Here is a 13,095-nt window from a genome sequence, read left to right on the forward strand (position 1 = left end):
CTCCCCATCACCTCCACTGAAGCCTCTGTAGTAGCTCAGCTGGCTTCCCAGGTGGGAAACAGCAGCAACAGAATGTGTAAAATGGCACTGGGAAAAAGGGTTTGAAAATGGTGTTATTTTACTCAGAAGGAAGCCCACTGTGTTCAGTAAGGCTGTAATGCTACCTTACTCACCAGAAACAAATACTGTACCTGGGGGAAGAAAAGGACAGTCCATTGCTGCTTTTGTTTCCTGGTCCCAGAGCCCAACAGAGAGGCAGCAGGAGCAGCAGGCCACCCTCTTTCTTTCCCTGACACTACTTCACAGTTTGCCAATGTTCCAGCCCCCAAAATTGTATTGGAGGACACCTTCTAGAAATCGTATGGGGGAAAGAAGATGCTTTGCTGCTGCTGCCACTGCTTCCCCACACAAGCATCTCCAAGGACCCTGGCTTGCCAGGTGGTGAAGAAACACAGCCTTGGGGTATGCGCATGGACCTCCCCAGGATGTGCCCCACCTGTGGAGCCACCCCTGTCTTTTCCCCCCTTCATCCCATGTAGAACAGCTGGCCTTTGGTGGAATCTGAGAGGGGTGGAGCCAGTCAGCCTGTGGAGCCACCCCTGTCTTTTCCCCCCTTCATCCCATGTAGAACAGCTGGCCTTTGGTGGAATCTGAGAGGGGTGGAGCCAGTCAGCAGTAGACCTAAGTGGGCAGGTGGAAAGAACTCACACCCACAGAGCACCTCTTCTGCTAAGCTGAAGAATGGCTCTCCCTTCCCCAGCTGAAGTGATTTTTCACTTTTCTGTACTTCATGGGTTTGTAGGGGGGGTACTACTTGGTGGAAGCTTGCCTGTAATCGTTCATTTGCCAGACCTTATCAGCTTTGGAGTTATTTTTTTTAATTCTTCTTTTTTAAATATATGTGCAGCACTAGCCACCGCCAGCTTTCACTTTCCATGGGAGCATCCATTCTGCAGTCTACCCAGCCTGGTGCTATTCCAGATCCTCCAGCTGTTGCACACAAAAAAGCAGAAGCCAAGTGACATTGTGTATTTGTACGATACACAAGGACTAGTCATTGCCATGGGCACTTGATAAGACATGGGCTATCTGTGCTGTTTTTCCTGACATGTCAGAGTGATGACTCTTGTGCCCTTTGGATTGCCTATGGGGAAGGCATGCACATCAATACTGAGAGATGACAGAAGAAGCAAAAAGAAAAGAAACCAACAAGGAAAAACGGCAAAGCTGTGATACCACAAATGTGATTCAAGCCTCTTACTGAGATATAATTCATGAAAGTGCTTTTAGGTTTGTTTTATGTCCACCTCAATGCAATGTATTGACAGATAACATCTGGGATCTAAAAGGATTCTAAGCACTCTTGAGAGGGTTCTAAATGGAAAGGTCCAAACTGCAAATAACCCAATTAAAAAGGACTTGCTGAAGTTTCTTCCTGAGCCTTTTAGGTCCTCTCAGAGATGTTCAGATGTTCAGCTTATAGATCTTCACAGGAGGAGGAACTATAAACAAGAAAAACTGGACTCTGGATTGGTCACTTTTAAAAACGGTCAAACCGTATAAGAGGCAGGGCATCCTTGGCAACAAAAAATGCAGGAAGATTTGCTCAGGCGCAGAAAAATATTGCCTTAATGCTGCAAAAGAAATATGCACACCAGTAGCATAGCTAGAGGGGGTGCACAACACTACATTCTGCAGGACGCCTCACCTTGGAGTGCAAGCAGCCCATTGCCCTCCGCTTCGTATGCTTCCGTTTTGCTCTAGCAGCAGAGAATGGCTCTGAAGGAAAGTGGGAGGGCCGCTTGCACTCTGAGGTGAGGCGCCCTGCAAAACCTAGTGTTGTGCACCCCCTCTAGCTATGCTACTGATGCACACAGTGCTGCAGTGACATCTGAATAAGGCTAATTCTCTGCATCACTCTACTGCTGGTCAAGGCCCATTACATTTGGTGGGTGCATGTGTGGATACAGATGGGGATACACTTCTCTATCCTAGGACACTAGCAGCATGTTAGTGCCATTGTGTCTGTCTTCCCAAATACATCCATCAGATGAACCACAGAAGAGTGGCACCATAAATATACTCTGGGGACAGTACGTGTCACACTGAAGGCTGCTACAGAGACATCCCTGCTATCTACCCCGTATCCCTGGTCCTGCTCTTACCCACCCAGGAAAATTCCCCATGATATTATTCTCTGGGACCAAATGTCTAGACAAGACCTCTCCCATTCCCTCCAGTCAGCAGCATAGCTAATGATCATGTAGCCCAGTGCCAAGCTCAAAATGTTGCCCCGGAAGTGATGTCACAACCGGAAGTGACATCATGCCTGGACTTTTTAATAAGTGAAAATTGGGAGGAACCCACCTCCTCCCCCCAGCAGCTCACCACCCACTTGCTCTGCTGCCTCCCCCCGGTCAGTGGCATAGCTAAGGCATCTATCTTCTACCCAAGGTCAAAAAACATTTTGTAGCCCCCCTCCCCGCATAATAAAATCAAATTTAATTAAGGAATAAATAAAAAGTTATTGGTCCCGTGCTGTATCATAACAACATCTCATTGCCACTCAGAACAATCAGTCTCATAGGTCAGTTTGGAGTAAGGCAAATTCACTTTTTGTTCCACAAGACAGTTGCGTTTTCATTTTCTGGTTAATTGATCATAACTTTTGATACAATACAGATATTCCAGTGCTGTTTGTTTCATTGCAATCTGCATTAAATTACCTTTCCAATGATGTATAACATGATGATATTAGTCATACATACCAAGATTTTCACAATTTTGGTCACTAGTCTCAAGCTCAGCTGCTCAACTAGTTGGGCAGGAGGTCTGGTCTAGAGGGTAGAGCCTCCGTCTGCCTGAAGATAACATCCACAAGGTCGCCAGTTTGAGGCCACTGGCACCGTGCGACCTTGGAGCAGCTGACAAGCTGAAACTGAGCAATTCCATCTGCTCTGAGCATGGGAGGATGGAGGCCAGAATGTGAAGCCAGATCGGAATGAAACACCTTGAATGTAGTCGTTCTTGAAAGAAAGAACCTTCTTTGAAATTGTAAAAATCCCTATTTAATAGGGATTTAATAAAGCCTGCCTATGTAAACCGCCTTGAATAAAGTCTTGAATAAAGACCAAGAAAGGCGGTATATAAATACCTGTTATTATTATTATTATTGTTGCCCCCTTAAAGCTTGATGCCCAGTGCAACTGCTACCCCCTGCACCCCCTTAGCTACGCCACTGCCTCCAGTCATCAGTAAGAATGTATTCAATAAGTTATACATAGTGTTGCACATTCCCCAATTCCCCAAGCGTTGAGAAGCTCCAAGGGCAGTGCTGCTACCCAAGTTTGGTTTACTTTGGAGGAGAGGCCTTTGTGTGATATTTTACTTGTATATATGCAGCACATGCTCCCCATCATCAGGTCTGCAGAAAGAGAGACTCCACACTTCACCTTTGAGATTGGTAACTGTGTTTATATGTTGCCCTAGCTATAGTCTGTAGCTGTGCAGACTGGCAGTCCGTGGAAGCTTATGTTGCAATAAATGTGTTAGTGTTTAGGTGCCACAAGACTCTTTGTTGTTTTTCCAACAGGATGACTTCATCCAGTTCTCAGCTCTCAGGTTTGATTCACTACAAAACTCAGTTTTGCCTCTTTCACACACATGCACCACACATCAGCCACCTCCTGTTAGGTTTGAAAGGCATATGTTCCAAGCTGGGATGGCTATTCCACACAGCCACCAGTTGCCAATTATCTCCCAACCATTCACTTCCTTTGAGGAACACGAAGCCACCATTGCAGATAAGCAGTTGTGCTACCCAGACTTGTTGAACTCTGCTTGTGGAAATGTTTCTGCCTAGGACAGGTGCACAAATGTTGTTCAGAAATTGCCCCCCAAGAAAATAATAACATATTTTATTATTATTTTATTAAGCATAGAAAATAATAACAGAATTGCCCTTGAAGAGAACATAATTTGCTCAGCTGAATTGTGGCTGATGTTCAGAATACAGCAGGTTGGCTTACATGACTAACACAATTCTTAAGGTCCAAAATGCCATTTTTAAAGTGCCAAGCAAGCAGTCTGCACTGCCAGGCAAGGCAGGCCAAAGACTGGCTTTCTTTTGCCTGTGGTCCAGGGAAAGAAGTGGGAGAGAAGGTATATATCCTTACCATAGACCAGCAGTGTCCAAACATTTTGGCAAGAGGGCCACATCATCTCTCTGACACTGTGTCAGGGGCCGGGGAAAAAATCAATTTACATTTAAAATTTGAATAAATTTCCATAAATGAATTTATTATAAGTGGAACTTATATGAATGAATGAAGGTCTTGCAATAGCTCATGGCCTATAAAAGGCCTCGCACAAAGCAAGGCTAGCCTTTCCTTCACTGCCACTGCTGCATCACAGATGTTAAACAGCAAGTAGTGGAGGGAGCCCTCGTCCCACAGCTCAGGTGAGAGGTCGAACTGTCGTCCTCATGCTGGGAGCAGTTGTGTCGGGCCAGCATGGGCTCCAGCAAGTCTCTGGAGGGCCAGAGGCTCATTGGAGACTGGGAGCTCCCCAGGGGCCAGATTGGGAGCCCCAAAGGGCTGCAAGTGGCCCCCAGGCCGGGGTTTGGGCACCCCTTGCCCCAGACCAAGGATAATGCGCTGCTGGGTTGGAAATATTCCCCAGCTCAACAAAGACATTCTAGGAGGAACATACTCTCTGGGTTGCATTGCCTTTTTCTTTTCCTTTCACCCTACCTTCCAGTTTAGGTCTTGACAAACAAATAGCATTTTAAAGAATCAACAATGCTCCCCAACTCCTATCTCATTACTTTTTTCTTTTTAGTGTTTTCTTTGAAAAAACAGACCCTAGGCGCCCATTTCACTAAATTCTCTTCCCTCCCATTTCCCTGCCCCCTGCCAAATAATATTTTGCAAAGTGCTCATTTCGTGCTTGTGCCTGGCGCTTCTGTCTCATTGTGCTGGCCCCAACTGCACACGCATCTGCTGCCGCTGCTACCCACCACCTCCAAATTGCAGGCTGACACATCAATGGCCTGCACCGCCCTCCATCCAGCTGAAAAGAACCAGTTGTTTGCTTAATTCAGGGCAGATTGTGCTAATGACTAGCTTAATTATTTTGCTGCCAGGAATGGGTGACAATCACTCAGCAGTGCCTGAATGCCAATTAATGGGCGGTTGGAGAGGGGCAGAGGGGCCTTGTGTGGAGAATTTGGAGCTCCCGCAGATTGAGAGAGGGAAGGGCAACTGAGTGACAAACTCCTCAACACACTCACCAATCAAACTCCACAGTAGACACAACTGTTTGTGTGGATGTAGAAATGGGACCAAGCTGTTATGCAGTTATAGGATTTAATTTCCTGGGAGAGCGTGGCTTTGTCCTGGGAAACCCCCAACCATTTGATTGCCTTAATGTGGGAAAATGTTCAGGGGGTCAGCTCTCTTCAAGTCACGGTACAGGAATGTACTCTGAAAAGACAGTTTGTTCTAGCCAGAGCCTTTCTCTTTCTCTTCTGTATTACCCTGCGTTCCTCAGAGGGAGGAAGCCCTGTGGAACTTGTTTGCAATAATGCAGATGGGGGGGGGGGTGTGTTGAGAGAAAGAAAGGACTGAAAACATTAAGATTTCACAGTTATATTTTTCTCCTCCTACCTGGAATAGTGACACAAAGGAAAGCCTGTCAGCCTGAAGTGCAAGGGATTTCAGAGCTGCTAAGTGATCAGGGCAAGCATAGAAAATAATAACAGAATTGCCCTTGAAGAGAACATAATTTGCTCAGCTGAATTGTGGCTGATGTTCAGAATACAGCAGGTTGGCTTCCATGACTAACACAATTCTTAAGGTCCAAAATGTCAAACGGATTATTAGTCTTTCTGCAAAACAGAGCAGGAACACCATTAGCCAAACCTCCATGTGACTTTATTACATTGTATCACATATGAACTGGGGTGCCTATTCAGATTTCAGAAGGGGGAGCAGAGTTTTCAGTGATGGAGGAGCATGAGTACAGAAAACTTTAAATCCAGATAAATTCAAAAGAATTTTTTTTTTTAAAGCAGTGGTGGGCAAACCCGGGTCTGGGGGCCATTTGTGTGGCCCTCGGGGACCCCCAATCCCACCCACAGGGAGCCCCCAGTCTCCAATGAGCCTCTAGCCTGTCAGAGACTGTTGGAGCCCATGGTGTCCTGCAACTGCCAGTCACGACTGCCAGACGCAAGCTGCAGGTCAAGTTAGAGCAAGGCCTTTTATAGTCTCCGTGTGTTTTCTGCTTTTCCTTGGGCATTATTTTAAACCCCCCCCCCCTTTGCCTCTGAACAACTTATGTCTCAATGTGTTTTTAAGAACATAAGAACATAAGAACATCCTCACTGGATCAGGCCATAGGGCCATCTAGTCCAGCTTCCTGTATCTCACAGCGGCCCACCAAATGCCCCAGGGAGAACACCAGATAACAAGAGACCTCATCCTGGTGCCCTCCCTTGCATCTGGCATTCTGACATAACCCATTTCTAAAATCAGGAGGTTGCGCATAACACATCATGGCTTGTAACCCGTAATGGATTTTTCCTCCAGAAACTTGTCCAATCCCCTTTTAAAGGCATCCAGGCTAGACGCCATCACCACATCCTGTGGCAAGGAGTTCCACAGACCGACCACATGCTGAGTAAAGAAATATTTTCTTTTGTCTGTTCTAACTCTCCCAACACTCAATTTTACTCCCGAGACTCCCAACACTCAATCCCAACAAAGGATTTCTGGCTTGGTCTGTATGTTTTCACTATGCAAGAGGTGTGTCATAAACAATTCATAGTTCTCATGTGGTTCTACATGCCTGTATCATAGTTCTTGTGTGCATTATAAATAAGCTCAGTAAACATTCATTCATTCATTCATTCATGTTATGTCTCTAATGTGTCAATTTATGTAAATTTATGCAAATTTATTCATGTGTACATTTTTTGAAATGTAAATTAATTATTTTTTTTTACTCCTGGGTCCAACGCAGTGTCAGAGAGATGATGTGGCCCTCCTGCCAAAATGTTTGCCCACCCCTGTTTTAAAGCAATGGATTTTAAGAGTATTTGCTATATAACATTTTTACTTCATTACAACTATGCAGTGTTGTCAACAGGGATCAAACCATCAACCTCTGCAAGTATCTACTAATATAATAAATGTCACGTCCATAGTTTTTGGTTTTTTTTAAACTTTGCAAACCTCCAGTAAGTGGTTAATTACACATCTTAGCTAAACAATCAGCAATTTCATATTTTTTTAGTTCTTTCAGAAGACATTGGGAGCAGACTGTCCTCAGTGACTTCATGCTATGCAATTTGTAGGTTACTTCTACCTCTAGTCTAGAACATTATCATTTTCTGCCTCTATTTGACTCAGATGCAGTCACCTAATGCTCTTATGTGAATGTTATCCTGGGCTGTGCTAGAGACTGGGGCATATGAAAACCCTAACAGACTTTGGTGACTGTTAAAATAGTCTTTGGTGACTTTTGGATATCATACATGTTCAGTGGTCAAGTGTTGATTCTGCAAGCAAAAGTCTCTGGTTCAACCCCTATCTGCTGACAAGATTTCAAGTAGGACTGGGCTAAGTGGACATAAGTGTCTGACTTTGTAAATGAATCTTCATGCGTTCATGAGCCATCTCCCAAATGAGACAGAATTCTGAAGTTAGGAATTAATGCCTTGCACTCTTTTAGCTACACAGTTTGAAACCAATTGAACAGTTCAATTGCCTCTGATATTTATGGGAAGGGATGGAGTCAGAAAGGATCTTCTCAATGAAAAAAAAAATTACTTATGCTTTGAAAACAACCCCCACCTCAACTATCTTCTTACAATTCTTAGAGGCAAACTAGCTGCACACTTAAGTGCATTTTTAGAAGTGTGCTTCCAGCTGGAAGTATATTTTAAAAGCACCATATTACAAAAAAATTGCTGTGGGGGGTCCTGATCAGAACCATGGAGCATAAGGAGGGAATGGTTGACTCTTTTCCCAAATGCTGTCTTCCCACTGAGCACCTCCCACAAACTATATTTGCCCCCAGAGTGGCTTCTTGAAGCGGGACAATGGCTTTGAGGGGGGATTTTCCTTGAGAAAATAGTGAAAGGAAAAAGAGTTACTTCCCCCTCCCTGAGTGCTGCAGCCTTGATCAGGATTGGGGCCCCTGCAGCTATTGTTTTTTTTTTCTCTCCTGAAAAAAAGATGCTTCCCCATCAGAAGCATTTCTCAAAACAATGCATTGACGCGCCTCTAATTGACCCATTTCTAGTAATGAAATCACTTGTTTTGATTTTGTTCCTATTTCTGAGAACATGCTAGGGACCAAGAACAATAAAGAACATCAGTTAAATGTTCATCATTTTTAATTTTCTCTCACAAAGCTCATGTCTTAAACCTTTTGCCCCACAGACATGTCTCCAGTTGCTTTGTATCCCGCGTGATCATTTTTCTGCCTCTCATTTACATTTTGGATGTCTCTGACAATTTCCCAAACAGTTTCTCAAGACAATCTCATTAAAATCAGCCATTATTAAACACCTGTTTCTGGAGAGTTTAGCAAGGCTTCCTACCATCATAAAGCTCAATTACTGTAACCATATATGCTACCCCATTTTCTTGAGACAATTTGATGGAGCCTTATTTCCCACAGCAGAAGTGAATCTTAATGGATTTCCACAACACACATAGTTTGGGCTGCCATGTACTCATTTGTTTTGCTAATTGAGATGTCATTTTTAAATTAGCTCGTGTCTGTGCAGTATTCTGAGTGGCTCAGGATGGAAACCAAATGTTAGTACTAATAAGATGTATCATATGGATTCATGTACATGGGAGTGTCCAAATCGAGGAGCAGCATAGACAATATTTCTGCAGAGTTTTGAGCTACTGTTAGCCTTAATGACCCTTGCTGTTCTTTAGCAGATCAACACTACAAGACATTAACGAGTCAGAGAACCCGTATCAGATGAGATCAGATGGTATCAGAGAGACCAAATGGAGAGTCCAATCATAAAGGCAGCACCAGCACTGGGTGCAGCAGTACCAAAGGGGTTACAACTGCATCCTGCAGCCTCACGCAGCTGCCAGAGGTCTCTCCTCAGGGGAACTTTCATCCCCTTCTCCTGGGAAAAGCCCCAAGCCCTACAATTGGGCTTCTCCAGTCTGCATGGCTATTTTGCGGGCGCAGAGTTGAGAGACTCCGTGTCAGGCCTTCTGGCCCAACACAGAGTTCAGGATCCAGCGGAGCAGACTTTGGTCAGTCCCACACCTTTCCCGCCCCGGTTCCTTTGCTCGGCCCACCCTCCCCCCATCCCGTTCTGCCCACTGGCACTGCTGGAGCGCCAACTGGCCTTTCGAGCAGCACTGAGTCTCAGCACTGACTGGCGCTGGCCCAGTGTTGCTGGTACGCTCATGCCACTGGTGCTACAGAGCTCAGGATTGGGCTCTGAGCCAGCTAGCCAGGCCAAGTGATAGCCTGAGAACTGGATATATAAAAGGGCTTTGGAATAGGGTGAACAGAACCAGATGAGAGGGGAAGCTAGCATGGGGTCCTTCAGAGTCAAGGCACAGGATGGCTCAAGTTTTGTTACAGCTTTAGGCAAAAACCGATTCATCTTTCCCTACCCTCTTCGACATGAACTGCAAGATGCATCATTGTTTGACTTTGAGATAGAGTAGAATGCATAGAAAAATGACAGAGGTCTGAATCCAGAAATAGTTCAGCACTCCCAGTTCCCTTTTAGACAATGATCCTCAGAGCCCAATCCTAATGTCAGCCTGAGCCAACAGAGAGCACAGCTGTCCCTGAGTCAGCTCAGAGTGTCACAAACATGCCAAAAAGCACAGTTCCAGCTGCTCATGAGCAGGCAGTGCCAGCTTGAAGGCCTGTGCCAGCCCATCAGCGCTATATCCAAAAGCAGTGCTGGCTGGAGCAGGTAGGCTCACACCTGGTGGTGCAGGGCGGGGAGGGCTGTTTCCGAGTAAGGGAAGGTGGAAAAGGGGCAGATTGAACCTGGGTGGGGGCAGGATCCGCGGAACAGGCCTCCATTATATCCTAATCCCCTGGGCTTCCCAAATTTGCACCAGTTAAATAGCTGGCGTGGATCTGAGAAGTCCTGTAGGACAGGCTGGGGCTCAAGATGGGGTAAAGGGAAAATACTCCCTTACCCTGAGGAGACCTCCAGCCACCTCCTAACCTGCACTGGATACAGCGCAGGCCACAGCGGCTGGGCTGTGCAGCTCAGGCTAAAGTTAGGCTGCCCATCGCACAACGAACCCCACTGATTCCTAACTTTCTCTGTGTTCACTGGAATCTCATAGTTAGGCTACCCTCCAAATTTAAATACCATTGTTTTGAAAGTTGCTGATCACGTGCACAGGGCCACCTTATTCATGAGGCATACAGAGGCAGAGAATGGTTTAGTGGGAGGTGCTGCTCCCTGTGTCTGTCTCCTTATCCTGGAACTTCTCCTCTTATGTTCCTCAAACTTGGAAGAAGGGAAGAGCATAGGAGAGAAAGTGAGACGGGCTGCTAAAGCATCTCCCAGGAGATGTTCTCACCCACCACTCACCTCTTCTCCACACTTCCTCTACAGTTCTATTCCTCTCTTGCTTTTCAAATCCAGGGAGTGCACAAGAAGGAGCAACAAACCTTACTTACTTTCTGAGAAAAGCTAAAGTTATAATGCTAGCCAAACTTGTCTATGGACCTTATGGCTATAGGCTATCTGGAAATGTCCTTGGAATAAATGCCATTGATTTCATCAGGTGTGTTTAATTTTCTCCTCCTGAAATCAATGAAAGTTAAACAGTTATTAACTTTGACTGGATCATGCCCATACTGTTTGACAAGCCCATTTATGCACCTCACCTTGTATTTTATTACCAGTGACACGCATGTAGGGAACGCAGAATGTGATCTTAGGAGGTGTGCCTCCTAAGATAATGCAACAGAATGGCACCTTCTCTCTTCACAATATTAATATTAAATCACATTGACACAATGACACTGAATTAAAAGGAAAAAAATGGGGTGACTTCACACCAGACAAACTATGAAAGAGATTTATGTGACAAGTAACTTCCTGAAATGAAATGGGTAAGCCAAGTAATCAGTTTGAGTGAAGTAGAACGGGCCTGCTTTATTAATGTCATCAAATCTGTGACTACTCCACTTGCAAGGTCTTGCCAAGCTGGGTGTGTGTTTTTTATTAACTCTACATCCAGACATAAATGGAGGAACTCAGAGGCATTGAAATGGCACATGTCCTACAGTATCACCCTATCCTGACTATTCTGAAGGTCATGTACCTGTAGTGATGATTTAGATCATAGATTACTATCCACAGATCCACAGTATTCAAACCATCTCATGCTTATTTTCCCATTCTCCTAAGCAAGGGACTTTGGGCTATTGCTTCCTAGAAGTCTTGCAACTGGGAGGTCAAATAAGTTCTTTGTTAGCTCACAGGTACAGCTGCTATGCCATCAGTGAAATGCTTTGGGAATTGCAGCTGTAGCTCAATGGATGAGTGCCTGTTGTGCATGTAGAAGGTCCCAGGCTCATTCCCTGGAATTTCTTTCAGGGACTTGTGGTGGATGGTGAGGCAGGTGAGGCAGAGCCTCCCCACCGGAGTCCTTTGAAAAGTGCCGCCATCATGTGAAGCACTCAAGCACTCTCAACCCATGTGCTCTGTGATCTGCATGTGAGCTGTGAGTGCTTGCGCACCTCATATGGTTGCAGCGCTTTTCGAAGAACTCCAGGGGAGGCTCTGCCTCACCTGCTTCCCCATCCACCACACATCCCTGATTTCTAGGTAGGATTGTGGGAGACTCCTGTCTGAAAACCATGGAGATCTGCAGTCAGTATATAGATGATACTAAGGCTACAATCCTAACCTCACTTTCCTGGGAGTAAGTCCAATTGAACACAATAGGACTTACTTCTGAGTAGAATTGGTTCTTACTTCTGGTTAGGATTGTGCCCTAAGTTAGATGGCCTATGTCAATAATCTGGCTCCACTGACGATGAGACAGCTGCTCCCTATATTTCTCCTGCTAATTCACCAAAAATAGTGAACTGGAATTGTCAGCCTTGTCTAACATTGCCATTGTCCTACAATGGCACTCAAAGGCAGATGTACTAACAGTAGAGGAGGCAGAAAGGTAGGTGAAATATAGGAGAGGAATCATGTGAGTTAGCAGAGCAAAAGGTGACTGAATTTGCCCTACACAAAAGGCACCAAATATCTTATTTTAATTTGATATCAGTATATAAAGAGTGTGGAAACTACACTGCTTTGCTATTTTGAATATTACATGAATAGAAACTGTATTTATAGGTTGGAGATCCAGTAATATCCAGGAACCAATGTTTTTCTATGCACTCGTTTTTCTGAGCCATCAAGCCTACAGATGAACTAAGAAAACCGCATCACAAAAGTGTCTCTCTGTTGGTACATTATTAACAATGGGTATTTTATATTTAGAACTTGCTGTCTGCATTTGACAATGAAGCCTCCTTTCGTTTTTGCAATAGTGCTGCCACTGATCAATTCCTCCTGTTCTGGGCATGAAGAGCACAATTCTATGCATATTATTAACAGCATTTATATACCACTTTTCAATAAAAAGTTTACAAAGCAGTTTACAGAGAAAAATCAAATAACTAATGGCTCCCTGACCCAAATCCCACTGTGTTAAATGGGACTTGCTCCCAGGTAAGTGTGTACAGAATTGCAGACTAAGCTTCCCCTCAGGGAATTACTAACTACTATTCAAGTACTCTCTTCATCCCCATCTATTCAAGTACTAACTACTACTCAAGTACTCTCCTCATCCCCATCCCCCTGAAAAAGTGCAGGGAGTCTCCCACTGTGCCACCTAAAGAGGTGGCACAGATCCAAGCAGTCCAGTGTAAGGCTGGGCCACTTAGGAGTGCCGGCCTAAGTGCTGGATGCTGGTACCTAAGCCACTAAGGCCTAAGTGCAGGGTGCTTGTACTGCCCCACTCCCAGGCCTGGTGCTCCCACCTGCCAGCCCACCACCCACTGCCCACCTTC

This window comes from Tiliqua scincoides, chromosome 2, assembly GCF_035046505.1.
Source record: "Tiliqua scincoides isolate rTilSci1 chromosome 2, rTilSci1.hap2, whole genome shotgun sequence".
Taxonomy (NCBI): domain Eukaryota; kingdom Metazoa; phylum Chordata; class Lepidosauria; order Squamata; family Scincidae; genus Tiliqua; species Tiliqua scincoides.